An 11,059-nucleotide genomic window follows, 5' to 3' on the forward strand; every position below is an offset into this window, starting at 1 on the left:
ACTGTGCACATGGACTCACACTTGTCCCGACCGGAACGGAACATGGGAAATTTCTTGTACAAGTCATCGTTAAATACGCATTTGCGCTTCAGCACGTTGTAGGCTGACCGACTGTTTGTGTTTGCTCGCTCCTTCTGAGTGCAGAGAGACACATGTACAGACCCCTGTTTGGTCACGCTACGCACAGCAACTTACATTTGGTTTCTCGATTAAAATAAACATAATCGATGAAATTCTTAATGATCAATTATGGATTAATCGACTAATCATGCCCATCCCTAATCCGGACTACTATGGAGTCAAACCAAGACCAAATCAGGGCTCTGTGAACGCGATCTAAAAACAGGTGGAAACTGGCACTAAACTGGGACTGAACCAAGACTGAACCTGGACTTAAAGGTGCTCTGTGTAACTTTTCTGGTTTAAGGTCTGTCACTTTCTTGCCTCCATATTTAACTCTCCTCAGAGACATGTAGGTGATGCCATCAAGCCAAGCTCAAGGTCAGATCTGTGGAATGGTGAGCACATTCCACAATCAGAATAGATGTGTTCTTGAGATATATCTACAAGCAATAAAAACACCCGAATGAAATACAAGGTAGATGCGTTTATGCTAAACTATGGGACAATAATACCTCCACAGTAGAGCTGGGTATCATTAAGAATTTGCCGATACGATAGGCCATGATACGATACGGTTTTCGATACAGTGCTCTTTTGATTCAATATGATTCAATACGATATACTGTATTTCAAAACGATTCGATACAGTTCAGTAAAAACAAATGGCCGTGATAATAAATGTCTTTATTAAACCACTAAGTTCATCTGAAAAACACCCAAAACAGTGAAAATGTCACGTGTAATGCATAAACAAGTTAACTTTCTCCAAATAAGCAACACAACTGTAGCTCTTTCACAAAATAATTAGGTAAAATAAACCAAAAAATACTCAGAAGTTCACATATACAGAAAGTAGGGTTCAATGATATTCACCATAATATCGAATCGTTTGATACGGTGGGTGTCACAAACAAAAAACTGTACCATGGAGTCAGTTGATCCTGCAGAGGTACACCTGAACACACTGTTTGTACCTAAGACGTTATGAGTGGAAGAACACACCAAACCAAACAACATAACAGACCAAACTGTTCACTTTTTTGGGAGCAGGACTCTAAAACTCTTAACTATGATGTTGTTTCTGAGCAAACGGCTCCAAAGAAGCTCTCTGTTGAAATATTCTAACAGAGGTGGGTTTGTTCTTTCAGTCATTTTTTTATTTTGTGTTGATAGATCCAGGAATGACAAAAATATGAAGCTGAAACACAACTCGTGATATTCACACTCTTTAGGGCTTGTTTACATGAGAACGCTTGCGGGTAAAAACAACAAAATATTTTATTGGATGTGCCTTTCGTTTAGACGGTGATGCCGTTTTTGGGGGGATTAAAAACTCAAAAATCTGAAACCACCCTCCAGAGTGGAAAAGTTGAATACATGCCACCGTAACGTTTCTGTCTACACTGCCCAAGACGCAAAACTCTGGTCAGATTTGCTCACGTCGCGTACACGTTTATGTCACATACATCACCACCTAGCGCCACCACCGAGCCGCCTGGCGTGCATACACAATCAAATTTCACACACTTTTGTCAACGTATGCACACAGATTTCCTCCTGAAAACGCTCGTCTCTACGCGGAATAAAAAGTGGAGATGCGGCGCTACTTTTGCGTCTTCTGTTCAAACCGTCATCGTATAAACGTAGCCTTAGACTCTTCTCTAGTGCGTTTTACTCAGAAAAGCATCCGTTGAGACATTTCTCTGCAATATAACACAGTTTCAGTGTCCAGAAAGAAGATGAACTGACGATATATTAGTATATAGAGTTGATCTTAAGATTTTATTAGTTCTGTGGAGAGCCAAACAAAGACAAGTACCCAAAGCTCTACAAAATCTTTTTACGTTTGTCTCAGAGGACTGTGACCATAGAAGACAATATTTTTTTCCAAACTGTATTCTCAAGAAATGCATCTGCGTATAGAGTCAAGATATGGACCTTGTTAAATCATGATTTAAACAGTTGCACTAGTGTTTCTAAATTCAAGAAAATGTACAAGGATGAATTAATGAGGGACTATGTGACTAAGGAAAATGTTTAAAGTGAATGAAAGCACAAGAGATATTGATTGATTGGTGACTTGGTTTGGTTTTTGGGGTGGGGAACGATTATTAAAAAAAAAAAAAAGTTTTATAAGATTTATCTTCTTCCTGTTCCTTTTGTTCATGCAGCAAAGACAAGTCAAAGAATCATAGAAATATGTATGGATTTATGTTCATTTTTAGATTTTTTGTTGTCGTTGTTCTCTTTAATTCGATGCCAACAAAATGATAGCATGAATAATAATAATAATAATAATAATAAATAAACAATATATCGATACAGCAGCCTGAAGGCTGTATCAAGTGGTGGTTTGAATATTGTTTAATGAAGTTACACATTGAGTTGAAGCTTAAACACTGAGATCTTATCTGTTAAACAGTACCATTGTGTTTACTACATAATGGGTAACCTGCTTCTAAGCAAATTCCTTTGCAGAAGTGGGACTGTGGAGATAACCAACTGGCTTATTTAAACAGACTTGGTGTGATTTACAATGGTTTGGAGGGGGTTGCCACTTCCCCCAAAGAAGAAATGCTGACACTTCAAGGCGACGATTCAAGGCGGGAACCTGCTCAACATATTATTTGCATATTCATACTATTGTGTTATAAAAACTGGGCTGAGGGACAGACAAGGGGTCAGATGCCTGATGTGAGCCCTATGTAACTTTGTAGGCAGTTAGGGACAACGATCTGACCCAGAGCTCTGTATTAGAATCGTATTGTCAGGGGAATAAATTTTTGGAATTTAAATTGATTGACTCTAGTAATTTTTGATTGAACACGCCTAACAAGCCCAGGATATCAATTCTGTCATCAAATTAAACGATATGATAGAGCAATGTTTCAGTATTTTTTGCACAACCCTACTCTGCAAGCAGAAAAAAGTTACACATTGCACCTTTAATCTGGACTGAACAAAGAGTTGCTAAGGAATAAAATAAAACAAGATAAAAATCAAAATACACTTAAATAAAAAAAAAAAAAAAAAAATCTTTCATCATCAAATCGAGGTTGGTGGGCATCAAACCTTTGACTACTTTCGGACAATAAGTAAAGAGTAACTCTGTGCCCTATAAATGGCATTAAACAATAACAAGATCAAACAATAATCACATATTTATCTAGCTGCGTCTTTTTCAGTGACGCAGTTGACGATGGCTGACGAAGATGATGGTTAACAGAGCGAACTCTCAGCCCTGTGCACCCAGGTCCGTGTGCATCATTAGACATGCAGTGTTCTCTACGCGTTTGAGAGCGGAAACATTGCACAGGCTGTAAAAGTTAAACTGTTTTCAAGCACAAGGCCTTGAACTCAGCACTGAAGATTTGAGCCTGAGGTGTGTGCACCACGTATCAGACAAACACATTCTTCCGGCTCTTATCATGTTTAGTTAAAGCCTCTGTAAACCAAAGGATCATGAAAGATAAAAGTTATACTACGGCATTTAATCAGCTTACTCTTTTGATTATTTATGCGACGCTATTTACGGTTGCTCATGCTATTCTCAACATGCCTGGAGATGTTTTTAGTTTGATTCACACGGTAAAAGCAGAACATGTGCTCCAGCTGTTAAAAAATAAAAATACAGTGATCACAGTTGAAGCTGTTGTCACATACAGGTATCCCCAATACTTTTGTTTAGGATAATCAACTTCAGAACCAAAACACACAATTCATTCATATCTCAGAGCATAAATAGATGAGTGTTATGAAATCTGTTAGGCAAATCCAGCATATAATAGTCCTATAGAAATCCTATTTGGTGAAGCGGTTGCCTTCTGATTCATTACTTTTGACTTCCTGTATGCGTCCTTTATTTATTTATGTGTGTAGAATACCTAGTTATCATGAATGTTGTACAGAAAACTCAGCAGTGAGCGCTAGACCTGCATTTTGGAAGCAGTGAGTAAGAAGCTATTTGTAATAAGATAAAAACAAACTGCAAACTGGTGAAGATGATAACTACCATATTTTTCTAACTATAAGTCACACTTTTTTTTTACATGGTTTGGGTGGTCCTGCGACTTATACTCCAGTCTGACTTATATATTAAAATGTTCACACTGACAGCCTCGAGAGGGCGCTCTAGGCTTGTGTGTCAGTATCTGCTACTATTCTCCTATACTCCTATTACTCCTGTACCACTGTCACTTGGCTCTACTGCGCAAGTCTCCCGCAGAAAGAGCCTCTGTCCTCTGTGTATCATGTCAGTCGACCACACCATTACTTGTGTACCTCTGAAAATTAAAAATCTAAACAAACTTATAAAGACAACTGCGAAGACTGAACACAAATGGCCCCAAAAAGAAAATTACAAGCTGCAAGTAGTGAAATATGCAGCCGAAAACGGTAATCAAGCAGCAGAAAAAAAGTTTGGAGTGAGCGAGAAACTTGTGACACCTGGAGGGTGCAACATGCAACTCTCCTGGAAGTCACTGGATGGATCCACAAAGTCTGGACCTGGAATTCTAACTGGAACTGATGTTGAATCTGATGACAGCTACGCAAAAGAGGAAGCGGCGCCCTGTTTACCTCTGGAGGTTGCAGAGTTGCTCAGAAGTGACACTGAGGATGAAGAATTCAATGGATTTAATGCTTTGGAGTGAGATGGAGAGTTTGGTAAACTTAATCTGTTCTGTTGTTTATGTTATAGTTATCTGAAGTACTGTTCATATGTGACGTTAACAGTCTGTTGTTCTCTGTTCTATTGTTTTTACTGTAACTTGCCTTTCAAGATGAAATGTCAGTTCCTGGTCCAAGTAAATTTCCCCCAAAAAGTGTGACTTATAGTCCGGTGCACAGGGATTACAAAAACACTGTGAGTAAAGCTAAATACAACTCCATGTATGTTTATTAGATCTGTTATGTTGATTTTTTTGCACAAAGAGCCGCAGGTTCCAATAAGAGTGGAGAAGACTATAGAAACTAGTATGTGTGTGAACATTTGCATAGACAAGGCAGTGTCTCTCAGAGCAGTACAATTTCTATAGAAAAAATGTGCAGCGTAGCAAAGCAATCAGCCGCACTGCTCTTGTATTTACAGTGGCTCATTAGAGAGCTCAATCTGTTGCCTATTTCATGTTCATAATTACCTAATCAGATTCTCAGGCTTCTGATCCCGCATGTCTGATACAGCGGATATGGTTCCTGCTGTAAATCCAGACTCCAATAAACTGGTCTACAGTGTAATTTCAGCTAAACCTAAATGACCAAATTCATTTATTCAGAAAATATTTTTAGAAGAAAACATTTTGTTTCTTTCTATATTTTTAGAGCAAGGGAAAACTAAAACATGAAGCCTTTTTAGAAACACTTGTTACAATGCTGCTCATAATTTCAAATAATAATAATAATAATAATAATGATGTTAAACTTTAATTGTGTTGCCAAAATTTTAAATGGAGTGTAATAAAAAAACAAAAAAAAAAAAAAAACACTGATTTTAAAAGTGATCTTTAAACATACCACAATCAAAAAATGTTTTCATTAGATCTACAAACTTTTCCTTGTACAATCAAACTACATGTTTTGTGCTATTTTTGGTTCATGTGGATACATACACCAAAAATGCAAATAAAATCTTCGCCTAAATCTAATTTGACAACACCTTTTTCACATTGAAATGTAATTTTTTTAACATTGTACTTTATAACTTCTTACCTCTTTCGTTTACTCACCCTTTTTCCAGTTTCCTGAAATCTTCAAATCACAATAAAAACATAGACTGTGACATTGTTATTTCTTGGACAACATTTCATCAGAACTTTCCCCCACTTTCACTTTCCTCAGTCATCCCGCAGAGCTACCTTGGCATACGTCGCATAGAATTCATGTCAGAATTATGAAACCATTTTTTCTGTCTCTTCTTCTCTCTGATGTGCTTATTGCATGATGCCTGCGGAGCTTTGATGTTCATACAAAGTCGTGCCAACTCCTTATTCTTCGTCTGGGCTTTGAAGTGCGGCGCGTGGCTCTACCCTGTGCCTGTGCGTTCTGCAGCCACAGCGCCGGAGAGCTGCATGTCCTCTGCATGCTCAGGTCTATATGCACCGAAAACAACGTTAACATGTTATGTAAGTTTCACTTTTGTTTGTGACATTTTTGAGTCCAAGCTTTCTTTGCTCCCCGCGCACTCACTCCCCCTTCAGAGCGCTATCACAACACAATCAGTTTGCATCTCACTAATGAAACTACTGCACATCACGTCACATGTTTGTATCATCCTTTTGTATGTTTATGGAGAATTGTCAAGTGGGATCATTGATGACAGGCTCGTACGTAGAATCTTTAGCTAACCGTGAAGAGGCATCGAATAGGGCCCAGAGGATATTGCAGAATTACTCCAACATGCATGAATGACATCTAAAACCTTATTAGGCATGTTTTTCATGAGAGAACAACATTATAACATGAAAGATAGAAATATAGAAAGCTCAAAAAATGTCTTTTGCTTTATATTCCCTCTTTAATCTTACATCAATAACATGCTTTCTTTGCTTGCTGGAACTTCTGAATTACCCTTTGCAGTTTGAAGGATTTATGATCAAATCTAACATTGGTCAGAACAGTTCATCAGGGCATTTTTACTTTTCAACAATAGTTTGAGCATTTGCAAAACATTTCAGTAAAAAATGCTGCAAAGTGCAAAGTTAACAGTGTAACTTTGAGATGTGGATGCTGTTACAGCCCTAAAGCCTTTCTGTTTCATCATGTGATTCTAGCAGACAAAAGTTTGGCCAAATATGACTTATTATAACTGGACTGTTAGTTCTCGTCATTCAGTAAATCAGAGTCAAGCTAAATATAGACCCCAAACATATACTCTTGACCTTTGGTCTTGGTGATTGTAAACCAAGTCACTTTTTAAGTTATGTTAATGAACAGTGGCACTGGACACATGGCATCTGCATATGTGCAATATGATTCAATAAATTACCCCTTATAAAGCAACCAAGCAAGATGTGAAGTTTGTAAATAAACCACACACCAAGAAGAACCCCGTAATAGTTTTAATCCATGAGTGCATTGAACATTCAAAAGAAAAGATACTTACCAAGAACATGGAGGTGATCTAGTTTAGACCCACTGTAAGCTTGTTTATGTGAGATGGGCTCATGAAATATTTGTGTGGATGAAAGATTCATTGGACAGGGAGCCAGGTCAATACAATAAATTACTTAAGCTGAAGCAAAAGTATAGTGCCTAAAAACTAGTCAAAAGTGAGTAACTTGAGTAAGTTTTTATTTATAGAGCATGTTTCACAGACATGTGTCACACACTTTACAGAGCATTATTCAATCACTCCATACACCACCTACTATTACAGCTGCCCTGGGGCAGACTGACGGAAGTGAGGCTGCCAATCTGCACCATCAGCCCGTCCAACCACCACCATCACTCACACACACACCACTTTCATACTAGGTGAAGGGTAAAGTGCCTTGCCTAAGGACACAACGATAGTTGTGGCACCTGTTTGCCCAGCGATCTCCCATCCAAGAACTAACCAGGCCTGGCCTTGCTGAGTTTCTGAGGCTTCTGAGCTCTTGATCAGACTTTGACAAGCTGGTCTGGCTACTTAAGTGACTCAAATAAAAGTAACCTTATCCTACCAAACTTCTCAAAAAAAAAAAAAAAAAAAAAGTTATCCAAATAAGAGACATGTTCAAAAGCATTAGGTTAAATATAACAATTATAATAATATATATACTTGATTGCATCGTGACATATAATCTGGTTGCCAAGATTAATCTAATGACTCAAGCACAAGCAACGATGTTTAAAAAGTGAATGTCTAAATGTAACTCATCCATCACTGCAAAAGCATATGTCACAATCTACAAATCCTTCTATAATCTAAAATTGAACCATATTACAATCCTCCCTTTGAACTCTGAATGTCAACTGAAGTGTACCCTTTGCACCACTAGGGAGCATCAGAGGACTTTTAGGAGGCTGCTTCACATTTGCATCATAGACTGAAGTTCACACTGGTTTGAAACTTTTAGTAAGGACATAGCAAAACAAAAGGAGGAGGTTATGAAAGTTCAGTGTCATTTGAATAAGGGGGGAGCGATAAGGCAGCGTTTCATTATAAGTCGATGGTAAAGTGCGTCTTTAGCCTTGGGGGGTGCGCGGCGACATCTTTGAAAACTCAGACTTCTTGCTCTCAGCTTCTGTTGTTCTCCACGCTACAAAAAACATCTTTAAGTGTAAGAAATCATACGAAGGGATCAGTGGGATGCCGGGACACGAGACGGGGTCAAAACAACAGCATAAAACAGGCTTTGAGCAAAGAGAGAGAAGTCTCCTCCCGTCCGGGTTTGAAATGCCGTTTGAAGTTTGCGCTTGAAAAAAGAAGCACTTTGAAACGCAAGGGCCTGTTTTCAGAATTATGCATGGGGAATCATCAGAACCATTGAGGCGCTTTGATGACGAGCCGTTATCGTGGATGTGCAAAAAGATCACAAACCCAAATGTACTTTTCGAAAAACACACCAGTAAATGTCAAATGCGTGCACACTCTGATTAGCATGCTAACAGTCAAGCCAATTGTGATTAAAAAAGAAAATTATATATATATTTAGTATTTTTGGGGGGCTTGTTTCAGGTGAATGGCACACGTAAATGACTTCAAATAGGATTTCAGAAAGCTTTGAGGCGCTTACATCAAAGGAAAACAGCGTTTGTCTGCTCGGGCTTTGTAGCTGACGAGATGAGTTTCAATAATTCAGTAACGTCTTATGTTTGTGTTGGAGGACTTTAATGTGGAGTTGATTGGAAAGGTCTTGATTAGGCTCATTTTCCGGCTAAAATGCTTAACAGGTGAAGTGTGTAGACTGGAGAGTGTCTTTTATGTGACGTCTGCCGGTAAAGTCCTGTTGTTGTTTGGGATGGTTGTGAAGGAAGCGAGGAAGTTGTCATATGGCCTAGAAATAAGTGAAAAAGAAATTAAAACGGCCTCCCGCTAATGAAACTGTTGCACATTGGTTTATGAAGTTGTTGTGTCATGTTTTTGTACATTTATGGAGAATTGTGTGTGATCATGGATGACACCAGCTTGCGCATAAAATCTTACAGCTAACCATAAAGAGGTTTTGAATAGGGCCCAGGAGAAACTGCACAATTACTCAAATATGCATGGATGACATCTAAAGCTTTATCAGGCAGGTTTTGATGAGTGAACAATGTTATAACATGAAACAGAAATATAGAAAGCTAAAAAAATGCATTTTGCATTATACCTGCTCTTTAATCTTACATTAATGGCAAGCTTGCTTTGTTTGTGGGAACTTCTATGTTACCCTTTGCAGACTGAAGGATTTGGTTTTATGATACACACTCAAAATGTAACAGAGGTCAAAAGTAACAGTTCATCAGGGCATTTTTACCTTTTACTATAGTTGGAGCATTCGCAAAATATTTCACTGTAAGAAGAGGAAGTTGTTATATCCCCATGTTAAGCCCTTTTGTTCCATCATGTGATTCTAGCAGTCGGAAGTACGGCCAACTATGATACCATATTAAAAATGGATTGTCAAAGTCTCTAACTTTGTCAGGTAACCTTGTCAGACGTAACAAGGTCTCTGGTGCCTATAATTTACTATGTGTGGGAAAATATGAACCCCAAACATGTATGCATGACCTCTGGGTCCCTGGGCTTAGTGCATTAGTGAAAAGTGAATGTTCTACTGGTACAAAAAAATAGATCCTGGTTTGGCAAAAAAACAAACAAAAACACAAACAAACCAAACTTGAAGAATTATGGAATCATTTCTGTTTTATGGTTGTAGAAGTTATGTTAATGAATAGTGGCACTGAACACATGGCATCTTTATGTACAATATGTTTTCAATAAATTACACCTTATAAAACAAATTACGACAAAGCAAAAAGTGAAGTTTGTAAAGAAACCACACACCAAAAAGAACCCCATAATAGTTTTAATCCATGAGTGCATTGAACATTCAAAAGAAAAGATACCTACCAAGAACATGGAGGTGATCTAGTTTAGACCCACTGTAAGCTTGTTTATGTGAGATGGGCTCATGAAATATTTGTGTGGATGAAAGATTCATTGGACAGGGAGCCAGGTCAAAAGGCATGATGCCCAATAAACAGTCAATCGAGTGGAAATAATAGTTGACTGCATGTTATAGATACATCACCACATGTAAATACTTGTCACTACATGCACAGATCTGAACTCTCACTTTGACAGAGCATTGTGAACCATTTAGCTGAAACTCAACTAGTCTGAAAAAAATCTAAACCATTCACACTTTATTGTTGTAGAAACACAACATAAATAGCTGTTGATACAGTATGACTAATACAGACAGATTTAGTTCATAAAAATCAAACAAATGAATTAAAAACACCATAAAACTCTTGCATAATTTACAAAACATGGTGTCCCTGTGCTTCAAGACACGTGTGTGCCCCAACAGAGTTCAGAATACTCACTGTCGCTCACGCAATGAATACTGAGAAGGAGAGAGTCAGAAAGCATAGGATAAGACGATGAGTATGTTTACAGTGCTAGGCTGATACTGAGGTCTCCACCTCTGCTCCCTGTGCGCCACCACCTTCAGAAGTGCACATATGCAGTATGTAAACATTTGCTCTTGTTCTATTTTACGTTGAGCCAGACTTTTTTCAGTGAAAACAGAGAATGGACAAAAGAGAAAACACCCAAAGTACCTTGTAGAATTCCTCTGTGTAAAGTCCAGAGTCCAAAGGCTTGTGCTACAGAGGACCTGACCTGTACTGCCGAGTGAAGGCCTGCTGGAGAACGACTCTGTAGGACCCAGGGCACAATGCACAGCATTGCTATGACCCCTTTATACTTTTTTTTTTTTTTTTTACAAAACACATTATCATTGGGGAA

This window comes from Boleophthalmus pectinirostris, unplaced genomic scaffold, assembly GCF_026225935.1.
Source record: "Boleophthalmus pectinirostris isolate CB_2022bp ecotype Guang Dong unplaced genomic scaffold, ASM2622593v1 HiC_scaffold_23, whole genome shotgun sequence".
In the NCBI taxonomy this organism is placed as follows: domain Eukaryota; kingdom Metazoa; phylum Chordata; class Actinopteri; order Gobiiformes; family Gobiidae; genus Boleophthalmus; species Boleophthalmus pectinirostris.